At 36.2% G+C, this 15,942-nt stretch overlaps 1 protein-coding gene and 1 pseudogene across 1 annotated transcript in view; both read right to left on the bottom strand.

The window, feature by feature from the left end:
• CD2AP (CD2 associated protein) overlaps window positions 1–15,942 on the bottom strand; it is a 118,164-nt gene that overhangs the window by 28,529 nt on the left and 73,693 nt on the right. The gene's annotated exons all lie outside the window — the stretch shown is intronic.
• Window positions 3,030–3,836, bottom strand: LOC100966455 (annotated as a pseudogene).

Here is a 15,942-nt window from a genome sequence, read left to right as displayed (position 1 = left end):
ATATATGAAATCCAATTTTTCCACACACTTACCAACACTTACTATTTTCCATTTAAAAAAAAAATTATAAACCACCCTAATGGGTGTGAAGTGGTAGCTTACTGTGTTTTTTTTTCTTTTTTGAAACAGAGCTTCACTGTTACCCAGGCTTGAGTGAATGATGTCAGCCCATCTCACAGAAACCTCAAACTTTTGGGTTCCAGGGATCCTCCTGCCTTAACCTCCCAAGTAGCTGAGACTATATGCACACACCGGGCTAGGATTTTTTATGTCATGCGGAGAAGGGGTCTTGCTGTTGCTCAACTCCTAAGCTCAAGTAATCCTCCCACCACCTCAGCCTCTCAGAGTGCTAGGATTAAAGCATTAGCCACCAGGGTTGGCTTTACTGTGGTTTTGATATGCATTTTCCTAAAGATTAATGATTTGTGTTAGCTTGTTGTATATTCCTTTACAGAAGTATCTATTTCAGTCTTTTCCCCATTTTCAACTGGGGTTTTTTGTTGTTGTTGTTGTGATATAACAGTTCTTTATACATAGAGGATGCCAAGAAATGTATATACATTTTAAGAAAGAAAAAAACTGAATTAATTGTAATACTCAAGCCATGTTTGACTTCTGCAATTACAAGAGACACAATATACAATTATAAACACTAGAACCTCATTAGATATATGATTAGCAAATGTCTGCTTTCATTCTATAGGTTTTTTCACTTTCTTAACCTGATGTACAGTTTTTAATTCGGGGAAGTAGAATTTATCTATTTTTTCTTTTGTTAAATGTGCTTTTAGTGTCACATTTTAATAAAAACAAACTGTTTTCTGCCTTCATAACACTCTAACACAAAATGGATAGGAATTTATTCCCACATCAACCAATTCTCTGACACCAGCTGGGTGTCATACAATTTAGTTAAATTTTGACGTTGCATACCTGAAGTTAGTATTAGATTAGGGTGTCCAGACATCCCGCTTTTGGCAGGACAGTCCTGCTTTTCAACAATTTGTCCTGTGTCCCACAGCGTTTTTAAAAAGTCCCGATTTTTGGAAAGAATGCACGAACAGGTGGGAGAACAAGAAGGGAATATACGGTTTTCGGCTGCCCTGTGGCTATTTCGCCAGAATATGAGTTTTATATTATTTTTGTTGATTTTATAATGTTAAACTATAATAATAACAAATAATTGCTGAGAAGTGATTATTGAGAACTGCTTATCAAAGTTTGCATTGTTGTCAGGCCCTGCCCTGCCCCGTCCCCTGCCCCGCCCCCACCCTGCCCCACCCGGCCATGTTGTCCCTCCTTACAGAAGTTAAAATCCGGTCATCCTATATTAGATCCCTCAAGATAAGGGCTTAGCCCCACAAGACTGCCCCCACTTCAAAGCTAATCACAAGTCAAGGAATGATCAGGGGATTAGTCTAGAATAGCACACTGAACTAAAGGCGGCACTTTACTTACTATTACCAGTTTATTATAAAGGATGCAACTCAGAACAGTCAAATGGAAGAGATGAACAGGACATAGTATATAGGAAGAGGTGCAGTTTCCATGCTTTATCCAGGAGAACCACCTTCCAAGCACCTCCATGCATTCACTAACCCAGAAGCTCTCTGAACCGTACTATATAGGGCTTTTAAGGGAGGCTAAATCAGATAGCTGGTTTCCCTGGCAACCAGTCTCTCGCTTTACAAAAGTCATCTCATTAACACAAACTAATAAGCTCAGATGTGGTTGAAATATGCTTGTTATGAATAACAAAAGACAGTCCTCTCACACCACTCAGGAAATTCCGAAAGTTTACAGCTGTGTGCCAGAAACCAGGGAAATATATTTCTTATCATATCACAGCATCACACATATCTCAGAATCTATTGCCAACTCCAAGGCCATGAAAAGTTATTCCTATGCTTCCTTCCAAGAGTTTTAGCTTTGGCTAGGGCTGGGTTTGAACCCATCACCTCTGGTATATGGGGCCGGCAACCTCCTCCTTTGAGCCACAGGCACCGCCCGAGTTTTAGCTTTTATATTTAGGTCAGTGATCCAATGTCAAGTTACTTTTTGTATATGGTGTGAGGCAGGACTCCAACTTCATTCTTTTGCATGTGGATATCCAGTTGTATTAGAATTTTAGTTCATGCCCTTGATGTAGACAGACTGATGGGGAATGATGGGTTTGATTTCCATATCAAATCATCAGACATGGAGAAATATCTTTTAGAAGTGTTAAAATAAGTGTTCCTACTGTATATTTAAAATACCAAAAAAAGAAAGAAATAAAAAAGAATTTTAGTTCAGCTACGAATGTGCCAAAACCAAGAGGAAATTTAATTCAGGAAATAAAGTCCTATATTAGCTACTAGAATGCCCACAGAAGAATTACATTGAGATATAGATACAAGATATGGAAAAGCAAGAAATAGAAGTCTACAAACAATTTTTTACTAAAAATAGCCAAACTATATGCTAACAAACCAAAAGATGTCCTTTTATTTACTACAGAACACAGCATCAGCCTTGTACATAGTAAGTAAACCCGTTTATTAATTCAGATGAGGATTAGCATCTGTGGTATGAATTGAAATAAACAATTCCGGTAAACAATACTGGTACCAAAGCATGAGTGATTCCAGGTGCATAAATTCTAATTTAAAAAAATCAAATATTCTTTGTTACCACTTGAAGACACATTAAAAAAAAAACAAAGACTATCCACATAATAGTGAGTATATTCTTTTCTTCCTTTTTTTGAGACAGTCTCACTTTGTAGAGTGCTGTGGAGTCTAGACAGCAACCTCAAACTCTGGGGCTCAAGTGATCCTCTTGTCTCAACCTCCCAAGTAACTGGGACTACAAGTGCCCACCACAATGCCTGGCTATTTTTAGAGATTGGGTCTTGCTCTTGCTCAGGCTGGTCTCCTCTGAGCTCAAGCAAGCCACCTTCCAGTGTGCCAAGATTACAGAGCCCAGCAGTGAGTGTATTTTTTTATAAAAGCATTTCTAATATTTTATTCAGGAAAAAAAAAAGAAACAAAAATCCCAGTCATTTGCAGTATCTGTTGGCTTTCAATTTGGTTCTCCTGTCTAGAAAGGTCTCATGCAAAAATCCTTCTTTCTGAGCCTTTTTAAAATTTTTACTATCTTCTTTATTTATTGTAAGTTTGTGGTCTTGGAAGCTCTGAAATTTCTTTACGTAACTGATTTCACGCTGCTTTACGTTCCCTTTGTCATCTTCTGGGACGTTGTCTTTTTTCTTGGTTTCCCTTTCAGCACAGGATCGAATCTTTATCACTTCTTCTCCTGCTGTTTTACTTTTTGCTTCTATGTCACCTGCTTCATTGCATCTAATAAAGCAGCTATTTGAAGCCAACAAAGCTATTTTTCCATCTTGAAAGACTGGTTACCACTGTCCACTTGGTCCAATTGCATCTGACCACCCAACAAGAAGTCCATCTGAATTTATACCAAGATATTTTCCATAGCCAGATTTCAGGGCAATTCTGGAATCAGACAATTTGACAGCTGCACACTGTTCTGGAGGACTGGGGCCCTCATCGACTTCTTTATGTGGGGCCCCCAGTGTGAAAAGACCATTGTCAAGTACATGTATGTAGGTTCCTTTATCCATTTCAATGGCTATGGTTCCTGAAATTTCACTAAGTTTGTTACTGTCCACCAGATTCCAATATCAAGTTGGGTATTTTCATCCTCTTCTCTAGTTCTCTTCCTATTTTTGCTTTTTTTTTTTCTTACTCTTTGCCTTCGTCCCCTTGAGCATGAGCTTGGTAGACTTCATGGAGAAATATCCTGCCATGTTTCTGAAGGGAGCAGACACCTGACCTTCCTGGGCTTGTTTAACTAGAGAGTGTCGTGCAGGAGACAAGTCAGTGAGTGTATTTTTAATTGACTCTATTTTCATAACATTTTAGGAAATTTTACGACAAAGGAAACTTATGCTTATTTACCTGACTAAAGTGGTTTAAACAGTAGTATATTTCAGAAGCAAAGTACAAAGCGTAAGAGGTTATCACATGAACACACTCATGTGACCATCACATGTCAAGAATCGAACATACACATCTCTAACATTCCCTCTGTACCTCTTCCCAGTCACTATCCTACTGCTCCTAGCCAAAGGTGTCTTTTAACATCACTGATCACTTATGCATATTTTTAACTTTACTTCAATAAAATCAGAAGATTCATATTGCTGTGTGTAGCTCTAATTCATTCTTTCATTGCTGTGTGGTATCCCAGTATATGAACATACTTCAACTTGTTTTATACTGATGATGAACATTTGTGCTATTTCCAAATTAGAGCCAATATAAATAACACATACAAACTATCTTATTTAAGTCTTTTGGTGTACATGTGGAACATACATTTCTGCTGCGTATCTAACTAGGAATGAAATTGCTACTAACAGGGTATAGATATATTTGAGCATTTGTTCACCAGACTGGATATAATAATTTACATTCCCATAAGAATATATGACAGAGCTCTAATTAATCTTTATCATCTTTACTGCCATTTTTTTTTTGAAACTTTAGGCACTTTGGTTGAGTATACAATAGAATCTTATTTTGATTTAAAATTGTACTTCCTTGGTGAGTAATGACATTAAGTAACTTTTCATACTTTGATGAAGTGGTTATTCAAGCAGCTATTCATTTATTAATCTGCCTTTTTCTTATTAATTTATAGGAAGCCTTTATCCACTCTGATCTTAAGTGTTTTGTTACCTGTATTGTAAATACCACTTCTCATTCTGTAGTATACCTTTACACTCTCATAAAGTTAAGTTTGTAAAAGACAGTCCTAATTTTAATGCAGTCCAAACAATCTTTTCCTTTCTGGTAAAGCCTGTGTGTCCTACTGAAGACATGGTTTCCTTCTCCAAGAACATGTTAGATCTTTGCTTATGCTACTTCTAGAAAATTATTTTACTAGTGACATTTAGAGCCACAATCCACATGAAGGCAACTTCTATGCACATTAAGAGGCAGTTTAAATTTCATTTAGTACCATAAAGGGTCGGTACAAAGAAAGCACCCAGCGATCTATTTCTGGATTAAGATCTGTATACAATATAAGGTAGAGGTTAAGATGTGCTCATTTTTTATATGGTTATCAATTAACTCAACATCATTTATTTCATCTTTTCTCTACTCCAATAGCAACTTTGTTATAAATCACATTCCCGCAGTTAAATGTCTCCCTTAAATATAATAATGCTTCTTTCTTTATAGTCGACTTTGCTGGCTATCAATTTAGCTAGACCAACTTTCTTTTGATAACATTTGCCTAGTACAGTGACTTTTCAACTGGTATGCCACAGCATACTGGTGTGTTGCAAGAGGATCGTTGGTGCCGAGAAAATTTTTAAAACTCATTAAATTTGTATGTTCTTGGCAGTGCAGAAGCTTTTTAATTTGATCAAGTCCCAGTAATGTATTTTTGGATTCAGTGTTGCTTGGATTAATAAATTATGGTATATGTATACCATGGAATACTATGTAGCATTAAAAAAAATGAAGAGGGAGGGTTGGTAGGGGGATCACACCTATGGAACATATTGCAAGTACAAGTTGGATCTATCAGGTGTAAAGCATAAATGTCTTAATCCTGTAATTGGGTAAAAGTGGTGAAGGCTATGTTGCTTAGTAGGATGTAAGCATTCCAATTTGTAAAAATAATCACACACTGAATCTTAAAAAAAAAAGATCATTAAATTATTTTCGAAGGAAGTACAAAGCACAGTTAAGAGTAATCTTTTTATTTTTTTGATCAACATAATTTAAGTGTGCCACCGAAGTTTAATTATGGGTTCAACTGTGCTGTGAGATAAAAAAGGTGAGAAACACTGGCCTAGTACAAGGTCAGACAATTAAGTCATAAATTCCCTTCAAAGTAAATATAGAACTCTTTTTCTAGAATGACCATCAGAGTTCTCACCATAAGAGCTCTGATAATTAAGTTCATAAACCCATCTTAGAAAAAGTGCTAGATACCTCACTGCTAAACCTTGTAAGTACTCCCCATGGGCACCTGGTGACGACAGTAATCCTAATACTCAACAATGAGGTATGTAGCACGTTTTTTAGGCTGAGTTCCTGAACTCCATTGTCCAACTTTGTGTATCTTTCTCCATCCTTTCAATTAAATCCTTCCTGAATCATTACCATTAATGTTTATCTCTGATTAGGAGAATAAAGTCAATCCTGTTTTTTTTTTTCTTTTTTACTGAGTCTAACAATTTCTCTTTTAATTAGAATATTCAATCCACTTATATTTTCTGTAATTACTTAGCACTTGGTATTTTTTCTGTGCGATCTAGGTTCCATTTTTTCTCCTTGCTTTTTTGTCTTAGTTTTTATTAGCCCATTTTCTCCTTACTACTGGCTTTAATTACATATTACTATTTTTGTAATTATCTAGAAATTACAACACACATCCTTGATATCAAAGTCAAGTATTAATTTTTCTACTGCCCTAATAACACTTTAATTCCATTTACATGCTTGCTGTCCTGCTGCGCTTCTAATTTCTAAGAAAGCTCCAAAGATATTATTAATGTTTCATACAGTCAATACTGAGATTTGCCCACATATTCAGTCTTTCTCTTGCTCTTTATTTCTGCATCTCCTACATTACAATTGGAATCACTTCCCTTCTTCCTGAAGAACTTGCCCATAGTACCAGCATGTTGATGGTAAGAAATTCTCTCAGATTTGACTGGTTTAAAAATATCTTTATTTCATCTCCATACCTAAAGACATTTTCACTGGCATTATTAACTCTAGGTTAGCAGTTATTCCTTTTAATACTTTGGTGATAACACTCTACCATCTCTGGCTTTCATTTTTTCCTACTGAGAAGCAGTTGTCAGTCTTATTTTTGTTACTCTTAAGTTAATGTCTTAATTCTCTGACTGCTTTCTATATTTTGTCTTTTAGTTATAGCAGGATAACTACAACAAGTATAGTAGTAGTTTCCTTTGCATGTATTCAGGTTGAGTTCCATAGTACTTCTTGATTCTGTGGCTTGATACTTTTTTTTTTTGAGACAGAGCTTCAAGCTGTCCCCCTGGGTAGAGTGCCATGGCATCACAGCTCACAGCAACCTCCAACCTTGAGCTCAAGCAAGTCTCTTGCCTCAGCCTCCCAAGTAACTGGGACCACCAGCGCCCGCCACAACGCCCCGCTATTTTTTGGTCATTGTTATTTGGCGGGCCCGGGCTGGATTCAAACCTGCCATCTTAGGTGTATGTGGCTGGCGCCTTAGCCAATTGAACCATAGGTGCCAAGCCAGCTTGATACTTTTAATCACTTTTAGTGATCAAAACCCACAATATCTTCAAATCCAGCTTCTACTCCATTCTTTCTCTTTCCCACCTGGTTCTCCAACCACACGTTGTAGTTCCCTATATAGTCACTCCTCAGCATATGCAGGAAATTGGCTCCAAGCCCAGCATGTATACCCAAATCCACACATACTCAAACCCTCCAGGGAGCCTTGGGGAACATACCAATACAAAAAGTTGGCCTCTGTATATACAGCTTTTGTATTCTTGTATTATATTTTCCACCTATCTTTGGTTGAAAAAATCATAAGTGAACCTAAACAGTCTAAACTCATGTTGTTCAAAGGTCAGTGGTATTCTATATCTTAAGTTCTTTTCTACATTTTCCATTTTTTTCTCTCTATGCTCCAGTTTGGATACACAAATATATTCTGACATACACATATACTGATATGTGAGTGCATACACACATATATATTTACAAATTTATATACACTTACATACGTAATTTTATGGTTTCTACATTTGCCAAAATTACCCTGTTTTATTACTTTGATTATCTATTAGGCATTGATACTTTAAACCTTATGTCCTGTATCTCTAATATCTGTATGACCTAAGGGCTATATTGTCTATATCTCTAGTTTCTAGTCATGTGTGATAGCTGTAAGTTTGCCTAATTCCTAGTAAGTAAGTACAGGACAGAAGATATTTATATGAAAACATACAGAGATAATTTAAAGTTGTAGATGATGTCATCTTCTCCAGGGAATATTTACTTTTACTTCTGTCAGTAAGCCAAGGTAGAGGCAGTAAAAATTCCAGACCACCTTCCTCAAATCAAGGATTGAGATGATTAAAAGTTGAGCTTCAGGTTCTTAGGAGCTATGTCTATTTACATTTCACACTTCCAACCACAATGAATTCCTTCCGGAGCTAAATCAAATTCTAATAATTTACTAAGATTTCACCCCATTCATGAGCCCTGAACTCCAATGTTTGTCTTCTTGAACCCCAAAGTCTACTGAAAGCTCTTTTCATAGTCTCAGCTATCACTTTCAGAATTGACATATGGCTCAAAAGGAAACAAGAGCCCAAAAGCCAGGCTCTTTTTTTCTTTTGAGAGAGAGTCTCAAGCTGTCACCCTGTGTAGAATGCCATGGTGTCAGTGCTCATAGTAACCTCAAACTCTTGGGCTCAAGCAATTCTCTTGCCTCAACCTCCCAAGAAGCTGGGACTAGAGGCACCCGCCACAACACCTGAGTATTTTTTGGTTGTAATTGTCACTGTTGTTTGGCAGGCCTGGGCTAGATTTAAACTCATCAGCTCCGGTGTATGTGGCTGGCACCCCAGCTGCTGAGCTACAGGCACTGAGCCAGCCAGGCTCTCTTTACAGAGCTGTCCTCTCATCTTCCATCTTTGTTCTATGATTCTTCGTTTTCTTCTTAGCTCTCCAACTCTTATCAGATGACTTCTGGCAAATACACACACACACACACACACACACACACACACACTTACACTTCAAATAACCATTCTAGTTGTAGTAGCAGGAGATTTGGTCCTCATTTGTCATTGCCAGAGAATCCCCTACTTCAACTTTGACTTACACATATATTCCCTTGGCTTTTATAATTCTGCTGCCTATCTCTATGACCACTCTCTGTCAGTCTTCTTCAAGCACTCCAGTTTCTCTGACAACTTCTTAACTGTACATAATCTAAGACTATATGCTAAGCTCTCTTCCCATTTCCCATTCTTATTCTAAGCAATCTCCTTAGATAACCTTACCCATATCCATAAATTTTATCCCTAATTTCCAGGGTAGCATCTTCCAAATAAACATTTAATACAAACTCTTAGCAAAGGTTCATTCCATATTTCATATCAAATTCTATGTCATAAGCTGAATTCACACAAATTTTCTTCTATAAAGTATCTCTATTGCATACTTACTCATTTCCCCATTCTAACAACCATTAGGATCCAATTGGTCAACAAAATGACTTAATGTAGACTGTAGATCACCTAAAATGCCTTATCTCTAACATCTTCAGCAAACAACAAAGTTGTGTCATCCAAATCATCCTACTTTCATATGATTAGACTCAGTCAATTAGTACACAGCATACTTTACATAGGTTTTGTTTGTTTGAAAGTAAATATATGCCTAAAGGGGTCCCAAAAAGCTGAAAAGGACTTACATTCCACAGTTAGAGATTTCCCTCTTTCTCATCAAATGGACAAGAAATCACATTGCCTTGATTGTTACTGTCAACATTCTTGTGACCAAAAGCAGAGCCAATATGAAGACAAAGCAGAGATAATCCATGTCCATAATGAAATCACTGAGTTCAAGTCATGATTCCTACTTTTGGATTTTCAATTAGGTGAGATTGTTTCCTGACTGTTTAAGTCAATTGGGGAAATAGTTCTGGTCTTTTGTTCTTAGAACATTTCAACTTCCTTTTATCTATTTGTCTCCCACCATCCCCATCACCATATCTATCCAAAAAGCACTAGAATGAAGTTCCAGAAAAACAAGTCTGAACAAGTCATACTCTTCGAGCCTTCAATCTTTAAAATATCCTTCAAACTATACAATCAATATCATATTGAGTATCCCCTATGTATTATATACCTACTGTGCAAGGCCCTAGAGAACCAATGACAAAGTACAGATAGAACTACACATGCCTTTTGCCCCTCATGGAGTTTAGTCAAGTAGGGGAAAAAGACAATATAGAAAATATAAATATTTACACTAAGATGTAACAGACAATAGAGAGAAATACCTACTTTCAAAGCAGTAAGCAAAAGACTAACATCAAGGAAGTAACATTTTAAATTGGAACCTGAAAAATGAAAACGAACTAGCTACTAAGGTTTCCGAGGGAAGATCAATTCCAGAGAAAGAGTTCCAGGGAAAGGGGACTACACCATGTAAATCTGAAGAAAAATAACAACTGCTATTCTATGAACATCATATGGTAGTAGAATGAATTACGTGCAGCAATCACAAAAGGAGAAGAGGTATGAGACAAATTAGTAAAGTTGGCTGGTGCAGATTTCTCAAAATCTGGTAGTAGAAGCTAAGGTTAATGTAGTCAATAAAGGCTCATTTTGAGAAGACAATACTGTAAACTAGACTTTTTTCCCTATTTCCATAAGAAGCCTTCAAACATACTGATACATTTTATTTATGTCCATATAATAAATTCTGAAACCTTCATCACTGCTTGAAATCATTTTCTGAGCAAGGCAAGATATAAAAAAGTAGTTAAATACATACTCCTTGTCATAGCATTGACCAGTCTTTCTTTTTTTTTTTTTTTTTGAGACAGAGCCTCAAGCTGTTCCCCTGGGTAGAATGCTGTGGCATCACAGCTCACAGCAACCTCCAATTCCTGGGCTCAAGCGAGTCTCCTACCTCAGCCTCCCAAGTAACTGGGACCACAGGCGCCCAACACAACGCCCGGCTATTTTTTGGTTGCAGCCGTCATTCTTGTTTGGCGGGCCCGGGCTGGCCCGCCACCTTAGGTGTATGTGGCTGGCACCTTAGCCACTTGAGCCACAGGCGCTGAGCCGACCAGCCTTTCATGACCTAGAAAAAGGTCTTCAGATTAAAATCATTGGGGCAGCTTTAAAAATACTAGTATCTACATGCTACCCTACAAAAGTTCTGAAGAGGAACTAAACATCAGTATATTTAAAAGTTACCCCAGTAATTCTATTATATAGCAAGGACTGAGAATAACTATATAAAGGTTATCTTTCCAACTTGCTAACCCTAAAGCAAGTTCTTCAAAATATACTTCCATTCTTTTCATATGCTCTTTCCATGACCTGAAATCACCTTCACTTTTATAGTTAAAATATCTTATTGTTCATTTCGTAAGGATCTACATAACCACAAAATTCTCATTATTGTATATTAACTACTGAACTAGCAACTGCCAGAACATCACTTTGAAAAATTTCTTTAAAATCTTCCTCGTAACTAGCAAAAACTAGCTGCCTCATAAAAACATACAGATTGACTTTATGCTACTGTGTGTTTAATATTTGGCTAAATGTCTATTTAATATGTAGTAAGTATAATAAAGAGAGAATACTGTTCACTACTTAAGAGGTCAAGACTATTTTTAGATCCAAGCTAAAGTAGTATGCTACAGATATCAAATTATTCTTTGTAGAACATTACAGATAAGTATCATTTCCTTTTTATTAAGCATAATAAATATAAAATACAATTAAACCCTGCCATACCTTTCAACTCAGAGTCTATGGACTCTAGGTTGTGTCACAGATAAAAAGGCATCTGAGTTCAGTACTTCCAATAATAAATGCCTTTAAATAAGTCTTAAACATTCTGATCTTCATCTTAATTCTACACTAAACTGTCATTATACCAAGGTTCCAGACCACATGACAAAAGAACTGTTTTGGACACTCATCTCCAATCACTGGGTAATATAAAAATTACTTCATATTTGTTTAAGAGTCTATGGTCAGCATGTGTTTTGGAAAATTCACACCATTTTCTTACATCTTAGTTTCGATAGCTTTTATTCTTTATAACTTTAGCATGTAACTTTATCTTCTCCAAAACAGTAACCTGATGCCCTTAAATGTTAGGTTAAAACATATATAATGTGCAGAGACAAGACAACCTCAAGAAGAATATCCATCAGCACAGCTCTCCCTTCTCATTCTTTTTAAATTAGGAACCCACAAAGCCACCAGTGGCATATCCCTTGCTTGCTTAGTCCTAGAGTGTATTATCTGGTTATGTTCTGTTTACAAATCAACCGAAAAATAAGAAGGTAGATGCTCATCTTTCAATAACACCAAGTCAGAAAGAAATGCTCCTAATGCAAAGTAAGCACAGTCACTGCTTCTACCAGTAAGTGTGGAACCAAACTGGCTTCTAGCACAATTTTATGCTTTTCCTCTGGGTCAGGACGGGAGTGAGGGAAGGTAATGGACAGGACTTACAAACTTTTGTTACATTCTCTCTCATACATTTATGTCTTCCTACCTGGCACTCCAAAATAAATATGAGTTCCTCTTTTCCTATGTATTTCATACCAAAGACCTAAGTATCTTACTGAAAGGTTTATACAAAAAGATTTCCCAGAAAGCGGAATAACTTGTGCTCCAAAGTGTTAATATTATTTCTTTTCTCGGACACAGCATGCCAGCATTCTAGGTATTTAAGGGAAAACAATAGGGGACAAAATTGCTAAGCAAGTTTGAGAAAACCAACATGGTAGTCTGGGGCTACCCATATTATCTAGAGATAAGTATCATTTCCATTTCCATTATCTACTAGATAATGAGAGATTAACCACCACTATAAGATCTGGAAAAGTACCCCACAAAATAGGGAGCCACTTAAGAGTTGAGGGTAATAGAATGACTGGTTTCAGGGTTTCTAGTAGCTCTTTCCTCCCTCTCCCACAAAACAGCTTTTAAAAGGATATGCTTATGAAACTACAATCAGAGAGAGATAAAAACATGAACACTCATACAAATAGAAAATCCTATACTTCACTGTTAGAAGGTTTAAGACTCCTTAGATTTGTCCTGGCCATGTGTTGAAAAAGCAGCCCCTCTTGACCATGGGAACTAAGGTGGAATTTTGGTTGTTTTTATTTAAAAGAAAATAACTTACCAATATTTAATATTCAGACTGGCTCTGACTCTCTCCTAATACATATACCCACTGACATTTTTCCTATTCCTTGTACCTAGTCTGTTAAAGGCATGTCAAGTTAATACGGAGAGTATTTTGAAAATACTTAGAATCATTTCCCTTCTTATGCCCTGTTTTGTTCCAACTATTAAAAAAAAATTCCTATTTCCACACTTAAAAACAATACTTTATATTAAATTTTAAAATTCAATTAATTTAGAATTTAATTCATTCCAATTAAGAGTTTTGATGTTTTTTAATGAGAATTTTAAATGAGAAAAAAATGTCCTTTATATTTATTCACATGTTTAGCATTTCTGGCATTTTTTATTACTTTAAGTAATTCCAACTGCCCATTTAATATCATATTCCTTCTGCCAATAATACCTTTAACACTTTCTGCACTATAGCTCTCTCAGACTCTCTTTGTCTGAATTTATTTTGCCTCCTTTTCTGAAAGGTATCTTTGTTAGGAAAGTTAACAGTTATTTTCTTCCAGGCTTTAAGCTTTTCTATCAAAGGTTTGCATCAAACTCACTTTGATGGGTCATAAAGTGGTTTTCTTTTCTTTTTTTTTTTAGACAGAGCCTCAAGCTATCCCCCTGGGTAGAGTGCCGTAGTATCACAGCTCACAGCAACCTCCAACTCCTGGGCTCAAGCGAGTCTCCTGCCTCAGCCTCCCAAGTAGCTGGGACCACAAGCACCCGCCACAGTGCCAGCGCCTTTTTGGTTGCAGCCATCATTGTTGTTTGGCGGGTCCAGGCTGGATTTGAATCCTCCACCTTAGGTGTATGTGGCTGGCGCCTTAGCCACTTGAGCCACAGGCACCAAGCCACATAAAGTGGTTTTCTTTATATTTCTTCTTTTGGGGGTTTACTGAACTTCTTGGATTATTACGCTTATTTTCACCATATCTGAAAATATTTCAGCCATTATTTCTTCAAGACTTTGTGTCCTTACTCGCTCCCCTTTCCACCAAATACTCCAGTTGCACATTGATATTGTCATTCAGGTAACCAACATTCCGTTCACTTCTTATACATTTTGGGTAGTTTTTATTGCTCTCTTCAAGTTCAGTAATACTTTCTTCTGCAGTCTCCAATCCGTTGGACATTCTACTCAGTGTTTTTCATTTCATTATAGTAAGTGTTTTAATGTATCTGTTCCACCATTTCTGTCATTTCTGGCTATTTCTATTGACTATTTTTCTCCAGGTTATGGGTTACTATTTTCCTGCTTCTTTCCATACCTGGCAATGTTTGATCAGATAGCAGATGCTGTGAATTTTACATTCTTGAATACAAGATTTTGTTATATACTTTTATTTACTTTTTAGATACAGAGTCTCACTTTGTCACCCTTTGGTAGAGTGACGTGGTGTCACAGCTCACGGCAACCTCCAATTCCTGGGTTCAAGAGATTCTCCTGCCTCTACCTCCTAAACACTGTGTATTCAGCTTCATAGGAAAACTGGCTATTTGGCTTTCTCCTTTTTGCTGCCTTTGAACTGCTTCTAGGCAATAAGCAGGAGTAATTATTGAGCTCGCCTTCACTGGTTTCTCCTCTCAATGCTCAGTCCTATGCTGCCTAATGTCCAATGTCTGAAAACCAGTGTTTCATATACACCATCCAGTTTTCTAGTTATTTAACTGACAAATGTAAATTCACTTCCTACTATTCCATCATGGCCAGGATTTTGAACAGAGAAATCTAATAAAAAAATGTATATTTTATTTATATGACCAACAACTTATTTCAGAGAATATAAGAAGTCATTATTTAAATTTTAATAGAACTGTTCCCTAATGGGTGAAGGGCACTATTTAAGAAATGAAGCCAGCAATATACTTCTTACATCTGATTCTACATATTCTGATAAGATGGGTTTTTCAGAGAACACAGATGTATGGGGTGGCCATAAAGTTCCTGTGCAATTTAAAATAGTGTGTACTTTATGGCCACTCTGTACATAACCACATACTAAAGTAAGCTGATCTGAGATACACACCCAGCAATAACTAGATTATAAAAGACTAACATAGGACTAAGAAATATTTTTACTAAGTGTAAATTATTTTTGCAACATAAATACATAAAATATTCTTAAATGTAAAAAAAAAAGAGAGGGAGAATAATACAAACTTCCATGCTGAGCACAGTCCATGAGAAAAAGATGAAGCTATGAGGAATATACATGACATATTCAGGGAATAGAGAGTGGCTACTAATAACAAAGGCAAAACATGATTATCCAAAATATAATTTAGAAGTCCGTTATTAAAGGAATTAAATTTGTATTACTGGTTTTTATGTGAGAAATGACAGTAATTTTAACAAACAGTGCTGGATCAACTAGACATTGACATGCAATGAGAAGTATGAGTGAGACAAGGAGCTACAGTGAGAAATCAATTAAGAGCCAGAACAGTTTAGGCAAAATAAGGACAGGTTAGACTAAAACACTGGCATGGAAACAAAAGCAATTCTAAAAAAGTATTCAAGTTTTGGTACATATAAGCTAATCCACTAGAGATAACAACTATTCCTTCTGTGCACGGAACTTATTTTCTCCAAATAAGTAATGAGTAATGTTTTTAACAAAATATAAGTACATTGGAATAACTTTTCAAGCTTATATGATAAATATAAACATTACCTAGTGACACCTTATAATATATAATTATTTCCATGTTTAAGAACTCACTTTTATGCCTTCTAAGGAATTTTTTAAAAACTGAAACACTATAAAAATAATAAAAGCTTAGTTTTCTTATAAATTATTTCAAATAACTTTAATTAAGCACTACATTCTACTAAAGTAATGATTTAATTTTCAATGAATACCAATTGTTAAGTTTGAATAAAAGCTTAATTTCCTATCCATCTTTTTTTTTTTTTTTGAGACAGAGTCTCACTTTGTTGCCCTCAGTAGAGTCCT

Source organism: Otolemur garnettii, unplaced genomic scaffold (genome assembly GCF_000181295.1).
Source record: "Otolemur garnettii isolate 467f Iridium unplaced genomic scaffold, OtoGar3 scaffold00031, whole genome shotgun sequence".
Taxonomy (NCBI): domain Eukaryota; kingdom Metazoa; phylum Chordata; class Mammalia; order Primates; family Galagidae; genus Otolemur; species Otolemur garnettii.
The sequence above is the reverse complement of the archived record's forward strand: the minus strand, read 5'-3'. Positions and strand labels throughout refer to the sequence as shown.